The sequence below is a fragment of the Nipponia nippon genome, unplaced genomic scaffold (genome assembly GCF_047370975.1).
Source record: "Nipponia nippon isolate SJK-2023a ecotype South Korea unplaced genomic scaffold, ASM4737097v1 scaffold_12, whole genome shotgun sequence".
NCBI lineage: Eukaryota > Metazoa > Chordata > Aves > Pelecaniformes > Threskiornithidae > Nipponia > Nipponia nippon.
In genome coordinates, this window is record NW_028262313.1 from 12,005,869 (window position 1) to 12,023,104 (window position 17,236).

At 40.0% G+C, this 17,236-nt stretch overlaps 1 long non-coding RNA gene across 1 annotated transcript in view; it reads left to right on the forward strand.

Annotated features, from left to right (window-relative positions):
• The first annotated feature begins 369 nt into the window (after positions 1–369).
• The window catches only part of LOC148056696 (uncharacterized), a 40,986-nt gene continuing 24,119 nt past the window's right edge, over positions 370–17,236 (forward strand). The window contains exons 1-2 of the long non-coding RNA XR_015702448.1: positions 370–422; positions 564–701. This is a non-coding gene — a long non-coding RNA (uncharacterized LOC148056696). The remainder of the gene's footprint in view (positions 423–563; positions 702–17,236) is intronic.

The following is a 17,236-nucleotide window of genomic DNA, read 5'->3' on the forward strand; positions in this document are numbered from 1 at the left end:
GCTGTCTCCCAACAGGCCATTTATGTCATGTGTGTGCTGCAGACTTGATTTGCTTACATAATTGGGGCTATGGGTTAAGTAAGGCTTGTAATTAATTAATTAACCCATTTTGCAGTGGGGATATCCTGAAGGGCTGAGCTCCCTATTTGAGTTGCAATGCCTGTGAATTCTCACCCTTCTACCTCTTCATTCACACTTGTCTGTCTTGTGTTGAAAACCAGCAGTGGGGTAGAGCTTTTTCAGTGTTAACTTTCTACTCTGTATAAGGAGCCTTGTTTTTTGTGCAACACGTGACCTCAGAAAACGCCACTGCAGCCTGTGGGTAGCTAGCCAAGGGCAGCTTCCAGAATACTGGGTACTGCTGGTGGGAATACAACAAGGAGTACAATTTTGGGGACGGAGTGAATTTTCCCAAAGGAAGAGTAAGTGGCAGCCACCATTATCATTATTATTATTGTTGTTGTAAACATTAGAAATGGTGAATTTGTAATGATAAGCTTAGAGTGCATTTCAGCGTATGTTATTTTTATGTTAGTAGACTGATAATGTTTTTTGCCACTTAGGTGCTGTTCTCAAAATAAGAGTGCAGAGGGGCTTTCTGCACGGAAAGGGCAGTGTCCTGGTTATCCATCAAGGTGAAGACTGTACCTTGCCAGAGCCAGGCACCGTGGAGACGAAATTCACTTTTGCAGTAGGACAAGGTGTGTGGATAGTTTGAGTATTATCTGCAAGGTTTACGTGCATGTGCTCCTTTTTGTGAGTTGAGCGTGGGTACCTGATGGCCAGGGCTCCAGTGCAGCTCTTGTAATTCAGTCCCCAAAATCCAGCTTTTATCTTTGGGTACGTTAGATGTGTTCATGTACGGCTACTGTAGCTCTGACAAGTGACTTTCTGAAATCAAAGTGGCATACCAAAGACCACTTACCATCTCAGAAAACCAGCTTTCAAATGGTTATTGCAGCTTGGTTTGGGGTTTGCTCCTCCACTGTGTGTACAACCTGCTGCTGGTTCAGTCTAATTATTTTTAAAATATATCAGTCCTGGCAAAACATTTGTAGTGAATACCTGCTTGCTTCAGCTTTCTAAGTGGATTTTTTCATTCATTTTGTCTTGCAGACTTTTTACAGGAGGTTATATCTGTTAAGATTATTTTCTCCTCTTAAGCTTTCATTGCTCTTTTCTTTCACAGGCTTATCTTGTGAAATACAAGTTTCCATGGAGATTTTATTTAAATAGCTCCTGGGTCCTATTTAATTCATAAATCAGAAATCTATAAACCACACCTTTCTCTTTTTAAGTGTACAAGGACATTTTTTGAAAGAGGGTGTCGTTCATTGGCTTGTCAGTCAAATGTGTATTTGCAAACATTGGGGTTTAAGTCTGACAGAGCAGGGACTCATGATTTGAACAGATTTACTTTGTTCATAAAAGAGTTGGGAGAAAAGGTGACTGACAAGACTATACTAGCCAAAATAGAGTTAATGTGATTTCAGAGCACCAGAAGTGCTTTTTTCCCTAAACTTTTTCCATAGTTAATTTGTATGATATATCATGTCTTGAAAATAAAATATATCATTTTTGTCTGAACGAATGGAAGTCTTGAGCGAAAGATTTTAATACTGTGAATATGGCAAGCAAAATAATCTTCTGTATATTTCTAATGTTCCCAAGTGACTTTTTTTGTTTTTTAAGAAAAAACACTTAGTAATGTTGAGAACCAACAGGAGAAATGTTTGCTGAATTAATGTATCTATTAAACGTCTGCACAGGCAGAAGCCAATTTATTAAATAATATTTGACCATTTTGTAAGACTCTTGTCCATAGATATACACAATGGTGGGTGATTACCTGATCTGTACAGGGAGAAAACTGAAGCATGTAGCAATGTGGTACCCGGGTCCTTTTACCCCTTGGATCACCCCTTGCCAGCTGTTCCCTGCCCCAGGCATGCATGAAGCTGCTACCTGTGTCCATTGGAGATGGTGCTATCTATGTCAGTGAATGATGTCAATGTGGTAAAATAAGAATAAAAAGATAAGTGATGGAAAGTAAAAATTGGAAGGATGTTGAATCTGTCTGTGTACCAGAGTGAAGTTGTTGGTACGAAATACTGATACAAATGCCTTGAACTACCTGGGAAAGGGGGCTACAGTGTGTGTGGGAGAAGGAATAGTTGCTTTTGCATATTTTGATCTCTTTTTTGGCCCATGTATTTCATTCTTACATGAATATTGAATATTACTGACTTTTATATCATTGAGGAAAGAAACACTGTTTTAGTTTCTGTTTTTTTTCAGTGAGTAGCCCAACAGGGACCTGTTTACTTCTCTGGGCTGATGGGTGCTGTGTTCATACAACGAAGAAATGATTGGGACAGATATGCAGATCAAAAGAATCATCCTGCTGTAGATCTGAGTTAACTCAATTAAGTTAGTGTGGAACCCAGCTCTCTGCATTTCAAGTCTTGTCATTTCTTCCTCTGGGGGGGGGGGAAATAGAAGGGATGCATTCCTGATATTTACTGGTGTACTACTTAAATGAGTCAGGCAGGTGCAGGGTTTTTTTTCCAGATCTCGCTTCCAATGCTTCTGATACCTTTCTGTTTAAGATTGTATTTTAGTTCTGTTACAACTATTGGAAGTTCTGCTGTGAATCAGCTCCACTGAGTTCAAGATAGGGCTTAATTGTTCATTTTTGAACAGAACATCACTACAGCTTCTTTGTATATCTTCCCGGACTGGAATAACTTGCCTATACCAACAAAATAGGACCAGTTAATTAATCTGAGGCATCCCAAACTTTCACCCTGCTTTCCGAGTGTCTGTTATCTGGTGCACATGCAAAGAGGATGGACAGAGAAGTGAAGGAGTTCGTGGTAGAAAGGTAAAGGTGACCTTAGCGAGATGAGCAGCATAGAGAGACTTGTCTGAGCCCACTCACATGTTGAGGGTTGGACACTACAGTAAACAAAGGATCAGGTCCATTTTTAAACCAGTATATTCTAGTGAAAGAAGGAAATAAAGAGAAGGAGAGAGGAGATGACAAGTAATACCTGTAATCACTCTAGTAACTTGACTCCAGTGTCATACTCTCAGGGAGCAAAGACTGGCAGACAGTACTCATGGATTGCTCTGTCTACCACAGAAAATGTAACCATCCCTAGGGAAAACTGGGGAATGTCCATTGACATTTAAGACAGACAGCAGACAATTAGGTCTGGTTTTGGCAGCTATTCAGGAAAATCCTGAGAAATCCTGCCACCAAACTAAAACTATATTCTTGAGCAATATTGTGCCCTTTGGAGAGAAACATTCTTCTTAAGCATTGTGGGTATATCCTGAGCCACCAACACCTCTTTGAGACCACCTTAATCCTAGTATTGTTCATCAGAGTATGCAATATCATTCTCCAATAAGATAAAAATAAACCTTTGTATAAAGCTTTTTCTCATTCTTCTAGGATTGGATGAGAGAGGAGAAATAAAACTGCATTTCAGTTGCATTGAGATATTATTCTAAACAGTTGTGTGATGGGGAGGTAGGAAATGCCAGCTCAGTGCAGTCATTTGCTCCATCAGTTGAACAGTTGTCCCAAATGATGGCTAATCAGAGATAAAGCAGGCACCAGCAGTGCAGTTTCAGTATTGCAGCTCCAGCAGATTTGCAAGGGAAATTCAGATCGACAGGTGGTCCTTACCTTTGGCAGAAGGTCAAAAGAACATCACAACTTTCTTATCTTCCTGTTTTATCTATCAAAGGTGGAGGGAACTGAGGAAAATATCTGAGTCTCTGTAGCATTAACCCATTATAAAAACAGAGATATGCAAAGTTAACCTTTTTCTTTTTTTTCTGCATAGGACAGAGATGCAGTTTAGAAGCTTATTCTCCAAAACTTCATGACAATATCTATTAAAAAGTTATTGTGTCAGTATTTTTGACATCATATTTTGCAGAAGGAAAAGGGTTTTTGAACTATAACTTTTGTTGATGCTCATCTTCTGTATAATTTTCCCCTGCTCAAGTCCTGCAATACTGTTTGTTTTACTCAGTAACACCAGTAGTTCTGGTGAAATAATGATTGATCAATACAACCATCAATGTTGAGTTACTCAGCAGTGTTACTGGATGCCAAGGTTAGGATTCGGATCCAGATTTCTGATGCGCCTGCTTGGAAAGGTTGAGGCTTGGAGCATTAAAGCAACCCATTAGCAAGACCCCTGAATCAGATCAGATCAACTGTAGATTTTCCCAGTTTGAATGAATCATACTGAGCTATCTTTGGTGGTAATATCCAGATGTCATTCCTTGGCGATCTATGAGAACAAGAGAGAAGTTTTGACCCTGCAGGCTGGGAACAGTTGGTGGTGTTAAACTTTCTGTGTTGAAGAATTTGCTGAAATTTTACCACTGGTGACAAAGTGCATGCTTCTTCCCAGGGGACAATTGCATCTAGTCAGGTGTCTGGAGACTGTCTCTGAAACAGGTTGACAGTGGGTACAGAAATCCCCAGCTGTTTGGTCTGCCACCTCCTGATATGCAACAGGAGTTGTGTGGGTGATAAAGTGGTTGCAAGGAGTCTTAAAAATAATTTATTTTAAATGTAATTGAAGGGGAAATAATTAGATTATTCTCAGCTGATGAGCCAGAACCTTCTTTATAGAAAATTATTTTCTGTGTTCAACAATGAGCCACATAACAGAATTAAATAAAAATTATAAATGTTCCCTTTCTTTTTACAACTGCAGTTCTGGCTCATTCATAGCACTGCTGCACAGATGGACCAGGGGGACATAAAAGTAAAGGTAATTAATTAAAAGAAGAAAAAGAAATAGAGGGTCAGGAAAGGCATACTGATGTGAAGGATGGGATAATTTGTACTCTCTGTGGTGCATCATTGTAATAAGAGTTACAGTTAAATTTGTTGTTTGAAAATACATGTCACAATTGTTTACCAGACTGCACAGCTAACTTGGGCCCTTTACCTGAATTTCAGCTATAGCTGCTACAGGAAAACATCCTCTTGGAATAGAAAAGGGGTTTGGCTCCTGCTGCTTTGCGTGTTCAGGGTTACAATCCAGGCCCCAGTTTAACTTAGGCTGGAACTTTTAATATTTGTAGTAAGACGTCAGAGCTTGAAGCTGTAATGAAGATGTACTTTGTATCTTCATTAAGATACAAAGCCATTGAGTGCAGATAGTCAATGACTTCCCACAACCTCACTGAAGAATTGGCAAGTTACTTGCATTTGATTGTGGGAGAAACCTAGAACTGCACATGGGGTGTGTCTGCAGACCCATACATCCCACAGAGTGGGGTCACAGCAGGGCAAGTATGATTTTGCTGTAATGATGGTGATGTCACACTACCTGGTGCCCTGTCACTCAAGATAGCTGTGCATTGCAGACCAAGATCTAGGGTGGTTGTAGTTGAGCATGGATTTTTTTGAGCTGAGGGTTAAAACGCAGCCAGCTCAAGGCTTTTCAGAAATATTTAATTCTTGTGCATGTAGAAGAAGAATGTGGCCTGCTATGCAGGGACAGATCTTCAATGCCACCCTCCCTTCCTTGCTGCTCCCACTGTACCCCACAGAGCCAGAACCAGAGTCCTTCCTTGGGCTCTCCTTCCCCTTCTCCCCCGGCCAGGGCTATCCCCAGGCCAGCAGGTAACAGAGCCAAGCAACTGAAAAATTATTTCTGCCATGATGCTCTGCCTCCCAGCCAGGCCCAAGGATGTGTGCGCTGTTGCTCTGCTTATGCAGCTGAAGCAAATTGGTGCTCTTTCTCACCTCCTGCCCAGTAACCAAGGAGGAAGGTGACAGGCCAAGCACTTAGCAGGACTGAGTGCTGAAATAGTGAGGCCACATCTGTCCATCCGTGGTGTTATGTTATGCCCTACACAATGTCATTCTCTGCTTACACTCAGGGAGGCAAGAGGGGTTGTGCACCCGTGGTGGGTGATGAGTCATGCCCCAGGGTAGTAGTTGCACTTCTCTGACCTCATGCCCTTACCTTCTTGTTGCTGTCATGCTGGCATTAGCCGCTGAATAAATAGATTTGGGGGCTGAACACCAGCCTCTGTGTGCAGGTTGTGGTGGAGTTGGTCTTCAGAGGAATTGGCAAGTCCTTTCAAGTTCAGGATAAAGACTTGTGTTTCATCTTTCTAAATGCTGAGTGTCCTCCATTCCAGTGAATTTCAGAGGCCCAACAGCCTTATTCTTGGCTGCCTCCTGTTTTTTATTGGTTTCAGTCTGATTTTAAATTTCTCAGCCAGATGGTATTGTTGTTTCCCTTGGAAAATTTTGAATAAATCCAGGTATCTTTACATCCATTTTTACAGATAATTCTTCTTCTTTGAAGAGAAATGAGACTTTCAAACCACTGTTTAAAAATTACAGGAAAGTTTACTGTGAGTGATTGATTCTGGGTGCAATTTTTCTTAGCTGAAGTGAAACAACTATGTTTTTTGAGCAGATCTACAGGTGGGATCTGTGAGCAGACAAGATATGCTTGAGTTCCGGTTTATCAAGTTAGAGCATAGCAGGTAAATCTTTAGTCTGCATCTCTCACTCTTTTTTTTTTTTTTTTTTTCCTTTTTTTAGGAAACCTAATCAAGGTAATTGGCATTTAACAATCAGGTTTTAGGATCTTGACAGTTCTGCAATGTGGTTTCTGTCACTGCTCTGGGAAAGCAAGACTGAGGAGGAAATGGGAGCTATCATGTCATGTGGATGAGTAACTGGCTCAGACAGAGCTTCCTTTGTATCAAGGCTCGAAGCCACACTGCTGTCTTATTACAGCCTGTGGCTATTGCAATAAAAAGCAGGTGCAGAAGAGAAATAGGGGAAATGGGACTTTTTTTTTTTAAAATGGCTGGTTTTTATATGTTAACACTTTTTTTTTTAAGCTAGCTGTAAGTCTTGGAGTATATTTGAATTCTTCAAATCTTAGTAGAGAACTGACAGAACAGATTTTTGTTTGCAGCGTAATTTTCTCTGTCAGCAATCTCAGCATGAAGTAGATTTTTAGCTGTCACTGGCTCTTTGTATCACTTAATCACACACAGGTAAATGTTTAGCTCTTAGGAAAATTACTCACCTGTCTTAGGTGTTTGTAGCTAAATATGTGTTCTTTTAGCCGAATAAAAAATATAAAATACTCAGTTTAAACACTTGCGATGTTTTAAAACATAATTTGTTTTTGAAGAATGGTATAAAAAATAAGTACAGAGTTGAACAAAGAAATATATCCACCAATTCTCCTTACTATCAATTTGGCAAAATAAAAATCTTCAGGCGAGTGGCTTTATGTGTTTAGATTCTCATTCAGTTCTTGTTTGCTGTTTGTTTTATTTAAGCTCCTTTGTTTTTTTGATGGGAAGAATTCATCATAATAGCACTGGGAATTTAATTACAGGTTCAGGACTGGTGCCCCTCAATTTCTCCGCAGTTTTTCAGGCACCAGAGAAGTACAAAAGATTCTTTTGCAGAATCTGTCCCGTGCTACCACATTGGTGCATGTTACAGCACAGAATTTCTGTTTTTCAGATAGTTGTGTAAGTTGTTGTTAAAAGTCTGTAACTGCATATTGACTGACAGTTTTTGGAAAATGTATTTAGGAGTAGCAGCCCATGGATCTTCAGAGAGAGCAATCCTAATTTAGAGCTTTGAGTAGACTTGGATAGTTTTGTTGTAATAGGTGACTGTTGAAAACTAAAGCCTGTAAATCTGCTTTAGATAGTTGATTACCAGGGTCATCTCCTTTACGTTTTGTTATTAATTGGATGCAGCAGGCAGTGTGGACCAAAAGAGGTGGTGATAATTCTGCTGTATTGTCCTCTGACATTGATAAACATAATTCAGCTTCTCATCATTGGTCCTACAAAGGATTAAAATGTTTTCATATGCGAACTCTTCAGTAATGCTGATTTTTGGAAGCATGGCTCATCTGATGTGGGTTATTTTTCAAAGCTGTCATAAGCAGATTTGTAGACACTTATTGGGAGGTTATCGCTGAGTTACCTCAAGCTGGGCAAAAATATCAGTGCATGTTTTTGACAAAGCCTCTGTTGTATTTCCATGTCTATGTTTCCATCTGTGAAACAGGGGTAAGCAATGCCATCCTCTGCACCACCAGAGGGTTGGTACTGTGCTTTGAAAACATTTAGCAGGCGTAGTAGCAATTCTTTCACCTCTGAATGCCAGAATATCAGACCTCAGTATCATTTGGCAACAGGTCTGGCCAGAGAAACTGAAGTATTTTGTAAATTCTTTTCTTTCCTCCAGTAATGTAGGAATAAGCATAAAGCTAGTGAAATGATTATGAAAAAACCCAGAATTGTCTGTAACTGTAAACTGTCTCAGCTAAGCTCATGTGAAAAAAAGATGTCTCTGGTTCTAATGCAGTAAACTGAAAAATCATGAGTTCACTTGCCTTCTCCATGGAGTATTTAAAAATGTCTCATGCTGAGGTAGGCAGCAGCATATTTGAAATGACTGTACTCACAGCAACTTTATCTCTCCTGTGCTTTCTATACACTATAAAATACAAACCTTGGTTTTATTTATAAAATGTCATTATTCTTATGTTATGACAACTATGGGAAATGTGTTGAATTGCAGAAAGTTTGCCAGAGAAAAACTTATCTTCTTTGTCTCTGGCACTGTTTTGAAAAATAGTAGTAACAAAAGTTTATTGACTAAGCTGTTAGTAATATGTACTTTGATATTAATCTATATGAAAATTCTTTCATCGTCCCAGGTTGCCCTTCTTTGATATAAAAACTTTTTAGGTACCACTTCTAAGGTTTGTTTCTCCATTATGTCAATACCATCTCATTTACATGCCTGGCATTTTTGGAATAATAGAAAGATCCCAGTCAAGGGGCGGGGGGGGGGAATCAAAGTAAGCTCCACCTACTTGTGCGTAAACATGTCTCACAGTCTTGAAAAAGTTATTTTTGTCTCTTGGAGGTGTGAAAATTAGAGGTATGTTGCCAATAGGTTAAATCATGTCATGGAGGGAAGATCACTAATGTTTAAATATTCTCCAGTACTGCTTGGGAATAGCTGCTATATATCAATTACACACTGAGTAGGAAGTTTTAAGACAACCGGTACTACTAGAAATTCTGCCTGTCAAATTTGTCATAGTTTATTTAATTACAAGTATGAAGAAGAAACAACCTAGTAGCTTTTCACAGTCTCTCCCCCCTAGGGCAGATGGGTATTAAAGCCAATTCAGTCTGTTTCCTGATTGCTTCAGGCTACAGAAAATTGTTCCCCAGGGAAGAGAAGTAAATCAGTTATGATCTTTAGTCTCTCGGAGGGAGATTAGAGCCACCACACTGGTGAAACAGCAGTAGGCTTCCTCTGTGTAACTGATTTCACCTTTAATCCTACCATTGATTGAATATTGCTAAGAACACTGCCATGCATTTTAAGGTCAAACCGATGATGAACACCCCAGGCAAAGGAAGTTATTTACACAAAAAGGTAAAGACGAGCCTTTAGCTTTACTATTTCAAAAAAGCTGTGAAACATCTACTTTGGAAAAAATAAAAGTTATTTCAATTTCAGCTATCAACCTTTCCCAAGTTTCTGTGAGGCTGCTTATCACAGTGGTGTCTGAGCATCTTCCAAGTAATATGGAATAGTGAAGTCTTCATTGACTCTCTCACTCTTTTTTCTTTTCCAGGTAAAAGTTCTCCTTGATGTGAGGCTTTTATTCTTTATCTGTTGGTGTTAGTTTCCTTTTAGTATTAAGTAGAGCCAGGACAAAAAGTAGTACTGGAGTCGCAAGCGTCATTTTATGACAGAAAGTGTTTTTATAGGAAAGGAAAAAAAGGTTTTCTAAAAAAAAAAAAATTTACACCAGCTACTGCTGAATCTCTTCTCTTAGTCTGTCATTTTGCTTTTCATATCACAGCGTGCTTTTTCATTGAGTTCTTTTTTTTTTTTTAATCATAAAAGGGAATTATTCTCTCTGCTGGATTGGAAAGCCCTGGATTGGAAAGCCCAGAATTTGCCTGACAAGACACCTTTGTATAGTTGTATGCAAAATCTGTGTGTATTAAAGCTGTTGAGAATTACTGTGTATAGTACTGTGGTAGGCCATGAAAAACACAGTGTCTTGATATAGCTGCAGGTGGGGTCTGGCACAAAAATGTTTTCTGTTTATTTTGTATTGTTGCTTATAAACTGTTCTGGTTGTTAAGTCTCATTTACCTTTTAATATGGATGCACCAACCCCTGGATGGACAATGAGGGTAATTTCTTCTGTGTTGGTTGTTTATATGAGACATGTAGAGCTGTTTGTTTAACATCTTGCATGACAGTTGATTGGGTCTGAAGACCTTAGTCTGCTGAGAATGTGTAAGTCTACCTGGCAAAGATAAATTTTACCTTTTTTATACTTTTTCAGGATTTCATATACCCAGCTGTAGCATGGTTTGTTTCCAGGCCTTCACACTTGAAATGAACCTCCCTGGTTTTCCATCATGGAGGTTTTCTCCTGGAGTGAGGACTTGTGTTTAGATCCTGTAATTATGTGTTCCCATCTCTGGAATGCAGGAGGTCTGATCTATTGGGTGATCTTGCGCAAACCGCAGGACTCCTGTTGCTCTTCCCAAGTGACATGTATGCTGCTTACTTATACTGAAAGCTGGGGGCAGAAACTTGGAGCCAGCTCTTAAAAGGGCTTCAAAACATCTGGGGATTATGCTAATGACATATTAAAGGTAATATAAACCAGAGTGGGATCTAGAGAAACATGCAGGATAAATACCTGGACTGGTTGGAAAGAAATGATTGGACTCAACCAAAGTTGAGAATATGAAGTAAATGAGAGGCAACCTTGTTCTAAACCAGCTTTGTTATTGCTTACTGGTTTGGACAATGTCATGCTTTCTTCATGTGGTTGCAGCATTTCTCAGGAGGCCTTCGGCTGGCTTAGGTATCCCATCTGTCTGTACCTTAACTCACCCTCCTTGTTTGCTGCTCTCTGCCTAGGATGTATCTCACATGATACTGCTTGATGCCAAATACCCTTTATCTGTAGGGTACATCTGTGACCCTTGTTGTCTCTTAATCCCACCATTGTTACTTATCACGTTGTGGGAATCCTGTCAGCTACTTCTGTGTGTGGGAACATGATTGCATTGATACCAACAGAGCTAGTGCTGGCATATGGTCAGCTTTGGCTGTGCCTCACTGATGGCTGTCCTGATCAGGGCTTGTGCCTGAACCAGTCATCAAGGACCCAGCGACCTTACTGGCTGTGGTTACACCATGCTGAGTCCTGGCCACAACTGCAAACTAGCAGCTGACTTGCAGGTCTGGGCCCATTTAGGACCTGCCACCCACACTTGCGATTTTAGGGGACAATCTAGAGAGATGGGGACCAAATGCATCACTGTGTGCCTCCAGAAACAGTGATCATCAGGCATTCAGAATCTCTCCAATACCATCAACTTTTCAGAGCGATTACCTCCCATCCCAGGGCAGCAGGTACGCAGTGCCTCTAAAAACGGATGCAGAAAGGGCTGTAATGGAGATCAGTGTTTTTGCTGACCAGTGCAGACCAGAAACCAGTCCCTGGGTTCAGGCTGACTTTCTCTTCTGCGGAATTGAAGGGCACCCAGCAAAGCTGGTGTTAGACTCACAGGGGCTCTGGGTGGCAGATAAAGCCTGGGTCCTTTCTCCCCCTTGCACACTGGATTAGTTGGATTTGCCAGTTCGTCTTGCCTAGTGCAAGCCTCAGGCCCCTTCCCCCTTCTCCTGCCTCCTGCTGTGCTGAGGTTTTAGGCCAAGTCCCCTGCTTGCACCCCTGGACTCCACGAGGGACTGCGGGGTGCGGGGGGAGCAGCTCTTGGTGCCCTCAGCAGGCAGGAAGTGTTTGTGCAGTGCCTTGCCAAGGAGAGGTCTGCCAAGCTTTACAGTGTTGCACCATTTTTTGCAACAGTCACTATGGGAGGAGGGATATGCTCTTCATATTATAGCCTTTTCTTGATATTTTCCTGTCTTGCTTCATGCTTATTCCTATTCCCAAGCATTTCTCTCGTTTAGCCACAAGGTGCCATCAGTAGACACTACTACATCAGTATCACATCCACTGGAACTAGAGAAAGCCAGGCAAAAAGTCCCTGATGTTATGTAGAGGGAAAGGCTAATTAATGAAAACTATAAGCAGAAGGAGATGAAAATATAAGGCAAAACACACCTAGGAAAGGCAGCTTGAACTGTGTGCACCTTGCATGTTTCATGCTGTTGCACTGACAACGTAATCAGCTCAGATTTTTTTTAACCTGATTTTAATACTTAGTGCCCCTAATGACAATGACATCAAGCAGTGTCCATGAAGCCTTGTGTCCTATTATGTTTGCTGCTGTGAGAGGACAAATCAGAAGGCGTGGTCCCTGCCTCCGAGCATTTCCCGTCCGGTCTGAGGGAGGAAGTACATCAAGGGGAAATAATTGGAAAAAGGAGAGTGCGAATAAAAGTTGTAGGAAGAGTAGATTTTTCTGGAGCATCTTCATGATGCTGAGACTATTTCCTGATGACCTTTTATCTGTCCCCTATCAGATGGCTATTTCACATAGGCAGATCTGGAGGAGAGATCTGACAAAGCCATAACAGTGAATTTACAGAACAGTTCTAGAAGGAGTCATGCTTGAAGAACAGCAAACAGGAAAGGAGGCCCAGGACACACTTGTAAGACCAGCAGCAGATCTAGCAGAGACAGGTGTTGTTTACAGAGCAGTACAAGACCGAAGTATTTTCAAGTATGTGATGCATCTGCAGAGTGAGCAGTTATTTTCTTACAGTCTCAACTTTGCAAATAGGGACGTAGGCCCTGGTTTATACTCACTGGGAAAGTAGAGAACATGAAAAGATTTTCCCAGCAAGCATCATGGTATTTTTGCTCTGTGGCAACATGGGTGGTAGGGGCTGATTCCCACTAGCCTGGAAAGGAACAGCCAGGATGTAAGTAGGTAACGGTGCACGTGGAAGAAGTTAGGAGGATAACGATGATTTTGGAGGCGCTACCATGCACAAAAGCAGAACATCAGTGCTAGAGCAACAAGGTGAATGGGAAAGCTTGGGAGAAAGTGGGGCTATGACTGGAAGTGAGGCATGTCTTGCCTTCTGGGTTGTGAGGAACTTCTTCCTAATTGCATTTCTGACTGCCTCTGATACAGCATAGTTTGTTTGCTGAGTTTCCTTTTTCGTTCCTTACAAATTGACCTATTTGCTTTACTTTGTGTGTTTTTAATTTTCCTTTGCAAAATATCCGCACTTTGGGCTCATTTGGTAAATTAATATTAGTGTTTCAATAAGGCTGCTATCAGTCCTTATTTTACACTAAATCTTTCCTACAGGTTTTTCTTTTTCCCTCCTCCTCTCTATGACTAATAGATATAATTTCAACAGTTTGACTAACTGCCGTGTTATAGAAAAGGCAGTAATTTATACTGATGTAATGGCTGTGATAAAAATCATTTGTGTGCTGATTTTATAAATTAGGTAGGAAATGTGAGTGCCTCTGAAAAATGAAGTGCTACCACATGAATTCCAGTGTTGTTAATGCTTCATACCTTTCTGCTTCATTAAACCAATTTCACGGGGAGATGAGTTAGAGGAGGAAGCTGTGCTGCTTAAGAGACGCAACAATGGTTTATTGAAAGAAATGGGGATAAGATTAAATTAAGTGCTACTTGAGAAATATGGAAATACAAAAATATTCAAGCTTATAGATGGTGAATTCAAAAATATGATAAGTTAGCTCTTTCATACCCAAAGAACTGTCTCATCATAATTGCATAGGCTGAATTCACAGGTTACTAATTAATATTGAAGAGTTTCTTGAACCACTCTTACAAATGAGTCAGAGTGCCCTAGAACTAATTTATAACTATTTCCTTTTGGAAATCAAGACAACTTAAAATGATGCTTTCAGTACATTCCTATCTTGGCTGCTAAATCCTTTGAAATTATTTCTGCCACATATTTTTAATTTATTTATTAGCCGAATTTAAAGGGAAGAATAAAAAAGGCATAAGATTAAGAAGCCTTCAGGTCTGGTAAGACCCTTCTAATTTAGGATAATGATCCAGAGCAGCCTAAAATAACTTTTCTGGCCACTTTTGATCTGAATTCAGCTGCATTGAAACCAATGTGTTTCAGTTACATTTATATCAGAATTTTTTTTCTGATCGAAGCTGTGGAATATGTAACTTAAGAAAGAATACATTTGTGTCCACAGAATGCCTTGAAGATCAGGTAAGATCTAAAACTAAGAGGCTAACTGATTTTTTTTTTTTTTTTTTACCACTTCCATAAAATAGCTGCAACTATTTTTTCCCTTTCCCTTCTCTCCCTTGAGGACTAGAAGTTTTCATTCTCAAACAACTAAACCCTATTTGTTCTGTGGATGGTGGAACATGTAAATACAAAGGGAGTCATTCATTAAATAAGAGGCTTATGCATACACAAGTTTTAAAAAATGCATAGTTTCAAAGCACGACTGAGAGGCTGCCATTTTACCCCTGATTCACAATGAGAACTCTGTGTACAAGTGACCCAAGTACTGGGATTTGGTCCAGCTCTCAGATTAGCACAGAAAACACGTAGAGACATGGCTGTCCCCCATCCCCCTCCCACTAATGATAATAGGAGCTCATAAATGTGCTCATCGGGAATGTGTGTGGGATCTTATTGACAGAAGCGTATGCATTGCTATCTTCTGCTTGGAGAGACCACATTTCTTCTCATGTATGATGGGTGCATCACCTAACATTAGCATTGTGGCACCATTGACACTTGCTATCCATATGCTTTCATTTAAAATAAATCACTCTATGAAATAGGATAATGTGCCAGACAGCTTTAAGGCTGGATCTTGCCAAGTGCTCTCAATTCCCAATGAGAGGTAATCAGAGCTGAGAACAGTTAGCCCTTCTCTGGATCAGTTCTAGTAGCAAGTATGTAATATTACAATGCAGCTCATTTCAATACTGGCAAGGATCTTCCTAACAAAGTGCTGGGCACCGTCCAGTTCCAGTGCTGCTGGATGACTTTAGTGGGATTTGGCACCTTATGGGATTGGTCTGCAAGATGTAATTAGCAATTCAACTCATCTGCAAGTGCAGTGCATAGGTTTTATATCTTTATTTCTTCCTTTCTTAAAAATCTGTTTGTTAAGGAAGGAAGGAGGAAATAGAATAGGAATAAAAATGAAATTTCTGCTAGTGGAAAAATTCTGAGAGTCCAAAACCTTTGTCACCACATATAACAAAAAGTAAAAATCTTGGAATTTGGAATTGGTGAGATTTTCTAATAATACGTATTTGCTTTTACCTTACAGAAATAACATGTTTCAACGATTTTCCAGAAAAACAAAAGCAACCTGTACGTCCCCATTAGGATTTTTAGTATAGATGTATCGATTTCCAAGGAAAAATTATGCTTTGAACTAGCCATAGTTATACAGGACCCATATGGCTTATCCTTCGAATTACTCATTCTGTGATGTTCTCCCTCCTAACTCTACCAGAATGCTTTTCGTTATACTGCAGAGATACATGGACATTTTCTGTGCAATTTGTTGAGTTGTCAGAGGTTTGAGAATCAAATTTCTTTCTCTGTGTAAGTTCGTGCATGCCCATTTGGCAGACAATCGTTCCTTTCTTACTCGCTGCTTATATGTTCAGAACGGAGCCAAGACTCGCACCGGACTCGGTGTGAATTACTGCCTTTGCGTGCTGTTACTGTTGGTGTTTGCAGTCACCCAAGTTGGCAGTGGTCAGACCTGCCTTTTTGCTACCACTGGGCTCCTCTTCGTAGCAGTGGGGAGCTCTGCTTGTTCCTGGGAGAACTCAGTATGTTACAGGTCTGAGTTTATTTTTAAGATTTTGATTTCTTTCTCTCTTTGACCATGCATTCTATTTTATTCTTCTTTCTCTTTTGAATTGATTTGGGATTTTTTTCTTTTTTGTCTCTTATTCTTATCCTTTCCTTACTTTTTTCACTTCCTGTTTACTTTTTCATCTCTGCTACTCTGTCTTTTATCCTGCACTGTCTCAAATGAATGTAGCGTGTTTTGAGTTCAGGAATATAAAAGCTTGCCACTTTCCCTTTGCTCTGCTCCAGGCATGTATAAAGCAGCAGATAAATGTTGACAGCATTTTGTCTTTGTACATGTTGGGCTTACTGCAACCATTGAGTGCAAATTGCAGAATAAATTCACATGCTGAACACTGGAGAAGAATTACATCAAAGATCTAATAACAAGTAACTGAAGCTGCCCACAGTTACTAAAGCATTTAACTTAGTGAGACACATATAAAAGGTAAACATATCTATGAAAAAGAACTGTATAGTTTGCCTGCATGGAGTCTTGAACTCTATTCTTTTTTGTATCACTATGCATTTTGAATGACTCCATTAGAATAAAATGAAAAGTAGAGTTTGTTTTACAGTGGCCACAAGATTTTGGCACATGTTAAGAGATCTCTCACTCCTTTAAACCCTGAGTTAGTTGTGCAAGGAAGACAGTCTCACTTCCTAATATTTTTCCTATCCCCAGTTATATTATTACTGCAGTAGGTTTAATTTGGAGGTGTTCTAGAGAGCAAATTCTGTATGGAAGAACTGTATACCAGCTATTTTTAGAAACTATGTACAGGTCTGTGGACCAGCTTTGCTGTGGAAGTGTAATTAGTTCATTCAATGCTAGAAATATTTTGGGGTTGCTTCTATATTTTAGATAATCTGTATTAATTTTAGAGATTTAATGGTGGTGAGTAACTAGGTTCAGAAATAGAGCTTTGTAAAGAAGTATGACATTTCCAGGATTTGAGGCTCTTTTAGAGTAATCATGATATATTTGTAATTCTTAAAGGTGTATTGACAGAGAAAACCCATGGTAAAATTTAATACTAGCCTTCTTTTAAAGGCAGACTTTGAGAAAATGAGCATGTCTTGAGTGATACAGGTAAAAGCACATTGTACAAGTGTTGTAGACTACATCTGCGTTACTACACCTGGCAGCATAGCAGTCTCGCAGGAGCAGGTGCAGGCTTCAGCTGCACAGACTCAGTCAGTCTGCCACAAGTCCTCTTGCTTGTGCTCCCCAAGTTTCCTTTTCTCTGAAGTCATGTCTCGTTAGGGGAAGGGACTGGAATATCCTTTATCTTGCTCTGACTTGGTTCTTCTCCCTCCTTATCAATTGGTCTCATCTCT